Source organism: Macaca thibetana, chromosome X, assembly GCF_024542745.1.
Source record: "Macaca thibetana thibetana isolate TM-01 chromosome X, ASM2454274v1, whole genome shotgun sequence".
Taxonomy (NCBI): Eukaryota; Metazoa; Chordata; class Mammalia; order Primates; family Cercopithecidae; genus Macaca; species Macaca thibetana.
Window position 1 is genome coordinate 53,630,317 of NC_065598.1, and position 12,857 is coordinate 53,643,173.

At 42.2% G+C, this 12,857-nt stretch overlaps 4 protein-coding genes across 41 annotated transcripts in view; 3 read left to right on the plus strand and 1 right to left on the minus strand.

Annotated features, from left to right (window-relative positions):
• The window catches only part of TSR2 (TSR2 ribosome maturation factor), a 1,158,091-nt gene that overhangs the window by 913,339 nt on the left and 231,895 nt on the right, over nt 1–12,857 (plus strand). Inside the window, exon 1 of one of the 33 annotated variants that reach the window (XM_050777071.1) lies at nt 11,361–11,364. The exons of the other annotated variants lie outside the window; for them this stretch is intronic. The gene's annotated coding sequence lies outside the window, so the exon portion shown is untranslated. Of the gene's footprint in view, nt 1–11,360; nt 11,365–12,857 lie in introns of those variants that run through there. 33 annotated transcript variants of the gene reach the window in all.
• The window catches only part of GNL3L (G protein nucleolar 3 like), a 517,777-nt gene that overhangs the window by 145,969 nt on the left and 358,951 nt on the right, over nt 1–12,857 (plus strand). The gene's annotated exons all lie outside the window — the stretch shown is intronic.
• Nucleotides 1–12,857, plus strand: part of MAGED2 (MAGE family member D2) — a 645,534-nt gene that overhangs the window by 18,933 nt on the left and 613,744 nt on the right. The window lies entirely within an intron of this gene.
• Nucleotides 1–12,857, minus strand: part of WNK3 (WNK lysine deficient protein kinase 3) — a 170,577-nt gene that overhangs the window by 9,830 nt on the left and 147,890 nt on the right. The gene's annotated exons all lie outside the window — the stretch shown is intronic.

The following is a 12,857-nucleotide window of genomic DNA, read 5'->3' on the forward strand; positions in this document are numbered from 1 at the left end:
AAAAAAAAAAAAAAAAAAAAAAACCACACACACACACAAAAACAAAAAGAAAGTTTCCTCTTGTTTGGACAGCAAATTATATGGTTACCTTAGGTATAAATCAAGTGTCGGCCGGGCGCGGTGGCTCAAGCCTGTAATCCCAGCACTTTGGGAGGCCGAGACGGGTGGATCACGAGGTCAGGAGATCGAGACCATCCTGGCTAACACGGTGAAACCCCGTCTCTACTAAAAAAAAAAAAATACAAAAAACTAGCCGGGCGAGGTGGCGGGCGCCTGTAGTCCCAGCTACTCAGGAGGCTGAGGCAGGAGAATGGCGTGAACCCGGGAGGCGGAGCTTGCAGTGAGCTGAGATCCGGCCACTGCACTCCAGCCTGGGCGACAGAGCGAGACTCCGTCTCAAAAAAAAAAAAAAAAATAAAAATAAAAAAATAAATCAAGTGTAATAAATAGTACTCATAAAAATTAGTATAAACTCTAATCTTTTCATCAGCTCCCTCAGATAGATACTTAGAAGAGTTAACAAAGAATCACAGAATGTTAAAAACAAAAAAAAAGGTCTAGTGCAAGCCACTTTTATAATGGGAAAACAAGGCCCAGAATAAGTAAATTGACATGCCCAAGTTCTTGCAACTAATTACCAGCAGAGACAGGCCTGGAACTCTAAAGCCTAGACAAAGACACTCTATCTTTTCAATATACCATACTGACTTTCAAGAAGCTTCAGAAAACTAGAATCTTATTTTATTTTTTACCGATATTTCTGTCTAGGATTTAAAAAGATGAATGTGTATCCAGAATAGCAGAAATGAAGGCACAGATGGTTTGATGAACCTCATGAGTTGTGGAGCATAAGATGTTCAAATAAATGAAAGAAATCAATTATAGAGAATTCCATAAGTATACTTTCCTAATCTGAACATCACACTAAGTCTTTACATCATAATTGAGTACTATTACTCATGCTTACGATATCATTCTCATAGAAAATATTCAGAGAGTTCCAATTCCTCTGACTGAATTATAAGCCAAAAACTTAACAGAGTGGGTCTAAAATTAATTTTAGGAAATACAGTTGTGAATTTAAGCATAATAACAGTTCCAGGGATTTAACAAGCATGTGAAGATGTCTTACACATTTGTTATGGTACTTCTTTTAATCACAAAAAAATACAAAAAAAAAATTGCAAGAGGTAATGTAAGAAGCTTCCATATTAATACTTTTTGAAACTTATAACAGGCCTGTGATATACACAAGTATCACTCTGTTTTATAGACGGAGAAACTGGGACCCAGAAGATTAACAACTGGAGTTACATGCTGGGGCTAGAATCCAGATATCCTGACTGTCAGGTCAGTGGGCTTTACGTTGTACTCCATCATAAATGCCAACTGCCGAGGTGGGTGGATCACCTGAGGTCAGGGGTTCGAGACCAGGCTGGCCAACATGATGAAACCCCATCTCTACTAAAAATACAAAAATTAGCTGGGTGTGGGGGTGCGCCTGTAATCCCAGCTACTCGGGAGGCTGAGGCAGGAGAATTGCTTGAACCCAGGAGGCGGAGGTTGCAGTGTGCCAAGATCACACCATTGTATTCCAGCCTGGGCAACAGAGCAAGACTCTGTCTCAAAAAATAATAATACAATAAAATAAATGCCAACTGATATAATAAAGTAGGAAATGGAAGAAGATATTTCTTAAAAAGGGAAACATGACAATCTCAATGATTGCATATGCATAGTCTGTGATTTTCTATGAACTCTGTGCTACTGAAAATTTAGATTCAAAGGTGATTTTTTGTTTGTTTGTTTTAGACAGAGTCTTGCTTTGTCACCCAAGCTGGAGTGCAGTGGCGCGATCCTGGCTCACTGCAACCTCTGCCTCCTGGGTTCAAGCGATTCTCACACCTCAGCCTCCCGAGTAGCTGGAATCAAGGCATGCGCTACCACGCCCGGCTAATTTTTGTATTTTTGGTAGAGATGGGTTTCACCATGTTGGCCAGGCTGGTCTCAATCCTCTGACCTCAAGTGATCTCCCTGCCTCTGCCTCCCAAAGTGCTGGGATTACAGGTGTGAGTCACTGCTCCCAGCCTTAAATATTAAAGGGAAACACAATAATGTTGTATAAGAAGAGTTTAATGAATTAATCAGAACATTCACATATACAAGAGTTTTATAACAACATTTACTAATGTGGGGCAACCATGATATATCAAAATGACATACCAACTTGTTGGAATCCCAATTTTTCTAGGACATAAAATCCTGAGACCCAAAAGTCAGTCTATAATAAAAGCATCATTTCTTCTTGTTATTCCTTTGCACACTCAACTAATTCTCTGCTTATTCCAGCGAGGGAGCAAAGAGCACAACAAAGTTGGGGAAGACTCTGGAGCTGAAGCTTTTATAGACTGTGTTCTCAACCTAGAAGAATGTCAGCAGGTGGGATTAAAAAGAGAAGATAGCCAGAAACAGGAACATATCAATGCCCACAGTTTTGCCTATACATCTTCTCTTAGAAATATTTTTGCGCCCAATCCCTTCAGCTTCTAAAACATTTGTTGCAGAGAGATTAGGTCTAAATGTCATTAATTTAAGAAAATTTCTGGGGCTGGCACAGTGGCTCATGCCTGTAATCCAATCATTTTGGGAGGCCAAGGTGGGTGGATCACCTGAGGTCAGGAGTTTGAGAGCAGCTTGGCCAACATGGTGAAACCCTGTCTCTACCAAAAATACAAAATTAGGCGGCCACGGTAGTGGGTGCCTGTAATCCCAGCTACTCAGGAGGCTGAGGCAGGAGAATTGCTTGAACCTGGGTGGCGGAGGTTGCAGTGAGCTGAGATCATGCTATTGCACTCCAGCCTGGGGGACAGAGTGAGATTCCATCTCAAAAAAAAAAAAAAAAAAAAAAAAAAAAAGAACATTTCTGGGTGGGAGGGAGAAAAAGAACATTTCTCCAGTAAGGGAAATACAATGTTAGGACTCTTCTTGTGTATAACTCTGGTCTAACAAGTTATCTTAAATACTCAATTGGCAGTAAGTTAAGGCTGCTGCACTAGTGGCACAATAGCCAACAAGTGGAGGAAAAAATAATTAACAAACCGAAGCAAGTATTTAAATGAAACAGGGGCTAGGGCAACAACCACTGCACTCCAGCCTGGGCGACAAAGCGAGACTGTGTCTCTTAAGCAGGCAATAGAAAGAACAACTACACACACACACAAAGTTATCAAGAACAATGTGCCATATGAAAAGGAAAAAAATGCTATTTGAATGTTATTCAGTATCTAACTATGGTTTACATAAGGCAGGATCATTTATTTATTGATTTCATCTAAAAGTTATTCATATCATAATATAAAAGACCACTTAATTCAAAGCTCACAAGCCAGAAAGTACCCAATCAATGCATATTAAAATAAGTACTATGCAAACGTGGTTTATGATAGGTAGTAATAACATATTAACTTTAAACGTGCTCTTTAATATTCATTTCTTATTGATGAAAAGAATAAAACCAGAGTTCAGTCCTTGATGTTCTTTTTTGTTCTTTCCCCCAAGGTGATGCCTATATTCAGACAGTTTCAGTGATCACTCCACTGCATTATTTCTATCTCTTATCCTATCCCTTGATTTCTCTCTTCAATCACAATCTCACAACCAACTCCCAAATGTATTTTTCTACTTGGATGTTAATAAATTATTCAATTCAGGCCAGGCACAGTGACTCACACCTGTAATCCTAGCACTTTAGGAGGCTGACACAGGAGGATTGCTTGAGGCCAGGAGTTCAAGACCAGCCTGGGCAACATAGGAGGATCTCATCTCAAAGAAAAATTGCTGAGCATGGTGGCACACACCAGTAGTCCCAGCTACTTGGGAGGTTAAGGTGGGAGGCTTGATTGAGCCCAAGAGTGCAGGGTTACAGTGACCTATGATCACGCTACTACATTCCAACCTGGGTGACAGTGAGACCCTGTCTCAAAAAAAAATTAAATTAAAAAATAAATAAATAATTCAAGTCAATACACCTGGGGTCAAACCTATCACAATCCTGACATGACAATTGGCTTAAATGTCATACTTCTGTTAAAGATACTGAATTTTTTTCCAAACCACTCAAACTCATATCCTTTGGATCTCCCCACCAATACACACATATCCAGTCCATCGCTACGTCATGAAATACCTCCTATACAATGTCTTTTGTCCACTTTCATTTCTACCATTCTATAAGCTCTTAATTATTTCATGCATAGACTACTATGATTGCAATGATCTAAATGGACTCACTCCTTGGCTCTAGCCAATATATTCTTCAAACTACCACCAGATTAATATGAATGAAGGCTGGGCACGGTGACTCACGCCTGTAATCCCAGCACTTTGGGAGGCCGAGGTGGGGGGATCACATGAGGTCAGGAGTTCGATACCAGCCTGACCAACATGGTTAAACCCTGTCTCTACTAAAAATACAAAAATTAGCTGGGCATGGTGGCACGCACCTGTAATCCCAGCTACTTGGGAGGCTGAGGCAGGAGAATCACTTGAACCTATGAGGTGGAGGTTGCAGTGAGCCAAGATCGCACCACTGCACTCCAGCCTGGGCAACAGAGCAAGACCATGTCTCAAAACAGTAAATAAGTAAAAAATAATATGAGTGAAATGCTGTTTTCAGCTAAAATGCTGCTTAAAAAAAAAAAAAAAAAAAAGCTTCCACAGTTCTTTACTGCTAACACCACCAGGATTCCCACTTGTTTAGGTGGCAAAGACCTGGGAAATCATGGTTGTCCTTGCAGAACAAGTACATTATTTTATTTATTATCCTTAAACTAACATGTATCACTTATTAAGCTTAAATATATAATTGTTTTAGATCAGATTATCTTACACTAAACACTAACATAAACATGCTGTAGCAGCTGCCAAATTTTTTTTTTTTTTGAGACAGAGTCTTGCTCTGTCACCCAGGCTGGGGTGCAGTGGTGCGATCTCTGCTCACTGCAAGCTCCGCCTCCCGGGTTCTCGCCATTCTCCTGCCTCAGCCTCCCGAGTAGCTGGGACTACAGGCGCTTGCCACCACGACTGGCTAATTTTTTGTATTTTTGGTAGAGATGGGGTTTCACTGTGTTAGCCAGGATGGTCTCGATATCCTGACCTCATGATCCACCCTCCTCGGCCTCCCAAAGTGCTGGAATTATAGGTGTGAGCCACCGCGCCCGGCCCAAATTTTTTTAAGTATAGAAGGAAAACTTTTTACTGTAAATCCTCCATTTCACCCAACTATTTGAAAGTTATATGTCTTTCTCGCAAATCTTGCATTTTTACCATTTACATGCCTTAATATCATGAAATTGTATCTACTGACAATACTCTTTCCACTTCCCTTAATTTCAATTCTGCCCATTTATCCTTCTTTTTTTTTTCTTCTTTTTTTTGGTGAGATGGAGTTTTGCTCTTGTTGCCCAGCCTAGAGTGCAATGGCACAATCTCGGCTCACTGCAACCTCTGCCTCCCAGGTTCAGGCAATTCTCCTGCCTCAGCCTCCCGAGTAGCTGGGATTGCAAGTGTGCACCACAACACCCGGCTATTTTTTGCATTTTTATGAGAGATGGGGTATCACCATGTTGGTCGGGCTGGTCTCAAACTCCTGACCTCAGGTGATCCACCCGCCCCAGCTTCCCAAAGTGCTGGGATTACAGGCCTGAGCCACCGCACCTGGCCAGCCCATTTATCCTTTGAGACCAACTCAAATCCCATCTTCTGCATGAAGTATTCTCAGACCACTATCATCATTCATTCGCCTCAACCCACTACAGGTACAATTTATGGTTTTGGGAAGCAATGCAGTATAATAGTTAAGAGCCAAGGCTTTGAAGTCAGACAGATTTGGATTCTCTCACCTATTAACTGAGACCCAAAAGAAGTTACTTAACCTCACTAACCTCAGTCTCTTCACCTAAAAAAGACAAACATTAATATTTATCTACCTTACAGAGATGTTCTGAGGATTAAGATAATATATGTAATATATACTTTTTTTTTTTGAGATGGAGTCTGGCTCTGTCGCCCAGGCTGGAGTGCAGTGGTGTGACCTCGGCTCACTGCAAGCTCCACCTCCCGGGTTCACGCCATTCTCCTGCCTCAGCCTCACAAGTAGCTGGGACTACAGGTGCCCGCCACCACGCCTGGCTAATTTTTTTATTTTTAGTAGAGACGGAGTTTCACTGTGTTAGCCAGGATGGTCTCCATCTCCTGACCTCGTGATCCACCCGCCTTGGCCTCCCAAAGTGCTAGTATTACAGGTGTGCGCCACCACGTCTGGCCCAATATATACGTTTTTAGACAGGGTCTGGCTCTGTCACACTCCTGGACTCAAGCAGTCCTCCCACCTCAGCCTCTTGAGTAGCTGTGATTACAGGCGTGTGCCACCATGCCCAACTAATTTTTGTATTTTTTGTAGAGATGGGATTTCGACATATTGCCCAGGCTGGTCTCAAACTCCTGAGCTCAAGTGATCTGCCTGCCTTGGCTTCCCAAAGTGCTGGGAGTACAGGCATGAGCCACATGCCCAGCCTAATACATGCAATATTTTTATTATGTCTTGGGATCTCCCAGACCACCCACACATTCCGTGATTCACCAGGTCTCCAGGGACTCAGATTCATAGCTAAGGTTTATTACAGTGAAAGATACACATTATGGTCAGCAAAGGGAAAAGACAGGAGTCTAGAGAAATTCATGATCAGACTTCCATATGTTCTCTCCCTATCCTTTCTACAGCAACAAAAAAAATACAGCAACAGGTGTACACATTTCTACCCAGGAAAGCCCATTAGAGACTTAGTGACCACAGTTTTCACTGGGGCCTGGTCTCAGAGGCACATACCAAAATTCCAGACTCTGAGGAGGAAAACATGTGTTCAGCATAAATCACATTATTTGTACCAACAAACCAGGCAAAGTGAACTACTTACCGGTTAGGGAACAGAGGGAAACCAAGTTTCCACATACCAGCCAAGGGCCAATCTTGCCGGCAGGCCTCTCTAAAGATAGCAGTCTCATGTCTGTTATGTTGGCTCTATTCTGTACAGTTTACCATAATGCTCATATTATAAGTTAACTACACAAATACATTGTAGATACCATTACATTGCAATACCATAATTAGTCAGGCATGTTGGCATGCACCTGTAGTCCCAGCTACTCAGGAGCTGAGGCAAGAGAATCACTCGAACCTGGGAGGCAGAAGTTGCAGTGGGCCGAGACCACACCACTGCACCCCAGCCTGGGTGACAGAGTGAGACTCTGTCTAAAAAAAAATAATAAATAAACATTGCAAAACCATGTATCAACTCATGTTTCCAACAAAACATGTATAATTGTGGGCAGGGAAGGATATATACATGTTAAGCAGTGCCTTTTTTTTTTTTTTTTTTTTTTTTTTGAGACGGAGTCTTGCTCCGTCACCCAGGTTGGAGTGCAGTGGCGTGAACTCAGCTCACTGCAACTTCCGCCTCCTGGATTTAAGCTATTCTCCTGTCTGAGCCTCCCGAGTAGGTGGCATTACAGGTGCCTGCCACCACGCCTGGCTAATTTTTGTATTTTTGGTAGAGACAGGGTTTTGCCATGATGGCCAGGCTGGTTTCGAACTCCTGACCTCAGGTGATCTGCTCACTTCAGCCTCCCCAAGTATAGGGATTACAAGCATGAGCCACTGCACCTGGCCAAGCACTGCTTCTTAAAATGGGTTCCCTGGTAAAATGGTTTTGGGAGATTTTGTATATTATTTCCTTTCTTGGACATTCTCAGTTCATATTAGCACATTAAAGGACCTAAGAAATTCTACAGTGGAGAGACTGGTATTTATATTACTTAATAACACATTTCGCATTTGACCATGTAACACCTATTAACTCCCTGCTGACAACTTATGAAATGCTGTGCTAAGGCCAACAAATGTGTTCACCAATCTTGGCCAAATGGGAAAAGATGAAATGTCAGCAAGTTTTGAAAGAGCACTATTAGAGCTAGAAATATGAAATCACCTGTTCCTTTGAGAGGCAATAAAGTAACAAAACTACTGGAAGGTACGTGTGGAGCACCCTGTCTTTGTGAACTTGGCCTCTATGAGTTATAAAAAGAAAGAGAAAATGAAGATAATTTAGTTCCTACTTAAGAAGACATGACCATTTTTATACTAAATCTGGTTCGAGGGCCTGGCACAGTGGCTCACACCTGTAATCCCAATGACTCTGGAGGCAGAGGCAGGAGGACTGCTTGAGGTCAGGAGTTTGAAATCAGCCTGGGCAACATAGCAAGACCCCATCTCTAAAAAAATATTTAAAAAAAGATTAGCCAGGCACAGTGGTACACGCCTATAGCCCTAGCTACTTGGAAGGCTGAGGCAGGAGGACTGCTTGGGCCCAAGAGTTTGAGGTTACAGTGAGCTATGACTGAGCCACTGTACTCTAGCCTGGGTGACAAAGCAAGACCCTGTCTCTAAAAAATAAACACATAAATAACAAAGCCTGGTTTGGAAACCATCTAAATATTTTAATAAACAAGTTAATTTAACAGAAGTACAATAATCACATACTCTCCTTCCTGCCTACTAAAAAAGATAATTTCTGGCTTCCAGCATGACAGAGTGAGGATGTTAAGAAACCTCCCTCAAAAGCAATCCTAAAATTGGACAAAATTCAAAAACAACCATTTTAGTACTCCAGAATTTGTCCTAAGGAATACAACAAAATCAGAAGCATTTATTCGTGAAAACTACTGAACTTTTCAGGTAAGAACTGTGCAATCCGTGGTGTTTTTGCATAAGGCTGTTCCCATCACCCCCACCCAGTTCTGTTGCCCAGCAATTCTACTGAAGTGGGGCATTCTGAGAAAACAATAAGTTTGGCTGCTGTTGCTGCTACCATAGGGGATTCACTTGATTTGGAACTTTCGAAGCAGGTACTCCATTAGCCTGAGCTTAACAGGGAGATCTGAGAAGTGAGATAGCCATGGGGACTTGATAAATTCTCCACGTCAGGCTGAGCGTGGTGTCTCACACCTATAATCCCAGCACTTTGGGAGGCCAAGGCAGGTGGATCACCTGAGGTCAGGAGTTTGAGACCAGCCTGGCCAACATAGTGAAACCTTGTCTCTACTAAAAATAGTAAAATTAGCCAGGTGTGGTGATGCACACCTGTAATCCCAGCTACTCGGGAGGCTGAGGTGGGAGGATCGCTTGAACCTGGGAGGCAGAGGTTGCAGTGAGTTGAGATCACGCCACTGCAATACAGCCCGGGGAACAGAACTAGACTCTGTCTCAAAAAAAAAAAAAAAAAAAAAAAAAAAAAAAAAAAAAAAAAAAAACTCCACACATCTCAGGCTGACTGGATGGTTCTCTAACCATAATGATTTTAAAGTACAAAAATAAGAGATAATGAGTGGTGGCACACACCTGTAATCCCAGCACTTTGGAAGGCTGAGGCGGGAGGATCACAAGGTCAGGAGATCAAGACAAGCCTGGCCAATATGGTGAAACATCGTCTCTACTAAAAATACAAAAATTAGCCAGGCGTGGTGGCGGGTGCCTGTAGTCCCAGCTACTCGGGAGGCTGATGCAAGAGAATTGCTTGATCCTGGAAGGCGGAGGTAGCAGTGACCCAAGACTGCTCCACTGCACTCCAGCCTGGGCAACAGGGCGAGACTCCCCATCTCAAAAACAACAACAACAACAACAAAACAAAAAGAGAGAGATAATGAGAAAAATCTTCAAACTCTTCAAAATTAAACAACACACTACCAATAATCCATGGATCAAAGAGGAAGTCTCAAGGGAAATTAGAAAACATTTAGAACTTAAAAAAAAAAAAGAAAATATACGGCCGGGCGCGGTGGCTTACGCCTGTAATCCCAGCACTTTGGGAGGCCGAGGCCGGTGGATCATGAGGTCAGGAGATGGAGACCATCCTGGCTAACACAGTGAAACCCCATCTCTACTAAAAATACAAAAAATTAGCTGGGTGTGGTGGCAAGTGCCTGTAGTCCCACCTACTCAGGAGGCTGAGGCAGGAGAATTACGTGAAACCGGGAGGCGGAGCTTACAGTGAGTGGAGATTGCGCCACTACACTCCAGCCTGTGGGACAGAGCCAGACTCCGTCTTAGCAACAGCAACAACAGCAACAACAGAAAATATAATATATCAAAACCTAGGGAATACTGGAGTACAAAAAATAAACTTCAATGTATGCAAAGGTAAAAAAAAAAAAAAATCATTTAGGAGGTCATGAGATCCCAGGATAGAATGTATTTGTCAAAATGCACAGAAAAGGCACAAAGAATGAACCTTAATATATGCAAATTTAAAAAGTAATTTAGGGGGTCAGGGAATCCCAGAAGGGAATGTAGAATATGACAAAAGCATCTAACTATATTGAAAATGTATGAAGCAACCTCATATAAGGGGGTAGAAGAACAGATGCTGAACTATATAACTTTGGAAATGAGTGGCACATGTAATACTGAAGGCAAAAGAAACTGTACATAAGCATTGTATTCTGCTTGATGAAAGTGTTTCCCACTAGGGTTTGGGTTAAAATTCTGAAACTACAATACTTGTTTACTGGAATTAAACAAGTAAATGGCTGGAGGATGGTGGGAGCCAGGTTTCTCACTTCTGGAGTGGGAGGTTACAGATAAGCAAATAGATAAGTCGATAAGGGCAGAATGATCCATGTGGCAATGGAGTAGAGTTGGAGACATCAATATGAATGCAAATTTACCTTAATATAGATACGGATGATTACCTATAGAAATATTCATAGGTAGGGGTGTGTGTGTATATATATATATTAGTATACATATGTATAGTTCTTTATCAGCTAAGAGGGCCTAGAAGCAATGATACCTCAAGCACTCAAATCTTGGTTTCTTTTTTGTTAAAAAGGGTCTCACTCCGTCACCCAGGATGGAGTGCAGTGTTGCAATCACTGTTCACTGCAGCCTCGACCTCCCAGGATTAAGCAATCCTCCTACCTCAGCCTCCTGTGTAGCTGGGACTACAGGCATGCGCTACCATGACTGGCTAATGTTTTAAAAAATTTTCTGTAGATATGAGGTGTCACTGTGTTGCCAGGGGCGGTCTTGAAATCCTGGCCTCAAGTAATCCTGCTGCCTCGGCCTCCCAAATGATTTTAAAGGACAAAAATAAGAGATAATGAGCAGTGGCTCACACCTGTAATCCCAGCACTTTGGGAGGCTGAGGTGGGCGGATCACAAGGTCAGAAGATCAAGACCAGCCTGGTCAACATGGTGAAACCGAGTCTCTACTAAAAATACAAAAAATTAGCTGGGCGTAGTGGCGGGGGCCTGTAATCTCTGCTACTCGGGAGGCTGAGGCAGGAGAATCTCTTGAAACCGGGAGGCGGAGGTTGCAGTGAGCCGAGATGGTGCCACTGCACTCCAGCCAGGGCGACAGAGTGAGACTCCGTCTCAAAAAAAAAAGAAAAAAAAAAGAAACTAGGGGAAAAAAATGATCAAAATAAACACAAGGCATGTAGAAGGCAGAAAATAATAAAGAGCAGAAATCCATACAATTTAAAATCGGAAAACAATAGAGAAAAAAATCAATAAAAGCAAATACTGGATCTTTTGTAAAGATAAAACTGATAAACTATTAAGAATCACAAAGAAAAAAAGAAGACAAATTAAATATCAGGAATGAAAGGTAATATCATTCCCCAGATATTAAACATAATGTTCATATTATCTGTAAACACAAAAATTCAACAGCATAGACAAAATGGAACAAGTCCCCCCCAAAACCACAAACTACTGAAACTCACCCAACATGAAATATGTAATCTAAATAATCCTATAACTACTATTGAAGAGTGTGATTTTTTTTGGGGATGGAGTCTCACTCTGTCACCCAGGCTGAAGGGCAGTGGCGCGATCTCAGCTCACTGCCACCTCTACCTCCTGGGTTCAAGCGCTTCTCCTGTCTCAGCCTCTCTGGTAGCTGGGATTACAGGCGCGTGCCACCGCTACCACGCCTGGCTAATTTTTGTATTTTTAGTAGACATGGGGTTTTGCCATGTTGGCCAGGCTGGTCTCAAACTCCTGACCTCAGATGATCCTCCCGCCTTGGCCTCCCAAAGTGCTGGGATTACAGGCATGAGCCACCACGCCTGACCAAAAGTTTGAAAAGTTTGTAGTTAAAAACCTCCCAAAAAAGAAATCTCTGAGCCCAGATGGTTTCATTGGAAAAATTTCCCAGATATTTAAAGAAGAAATAATACCAACTCAAGACAAACTCTTCAGAAAATAGAAAAGGAAGGAGAAGATGGACTTCTAAAAATGCAGAATAAGGGCCTGGGGAAACTTTCTTGCCTTCAAAAACAATAAAAATATAGGCAAAACAGCTAGAACCAACCACCCCTGACAATTATCCAAAGCCATAGAACAAAACTAAAAACCTCTATGAAAGATAAACTGTGGAAACTACTGGCATCTGTGACATTTTGACTTGGGGCAATTCTCATTCCCCCTTGCTCCCCAGCTCAGGGTTGTGGTAGCCAACAAACAGCAGCACTGCACACCATGGAGCAATCAGACCTCTTTTTGAGCTCCCTTAAAAACACCATTTCCAGTGCACAGTCAATATTTTGCAGCACCCTGGAAAGATTTCTATTTCCCAAGTGTGGTGGATATTTGATTTCACTCAAAGCTCTGCTCACCTGGCAGTGGAAGAGCATAGTGGAATAGAGAGTAGGGGGCTACCTGCAAGGCATTACTGAGACTATGGAAAGTGCAGGTAACAACTCAGCTGCCTAAGGCTGAGATTTCAGTTGGGGCAAAT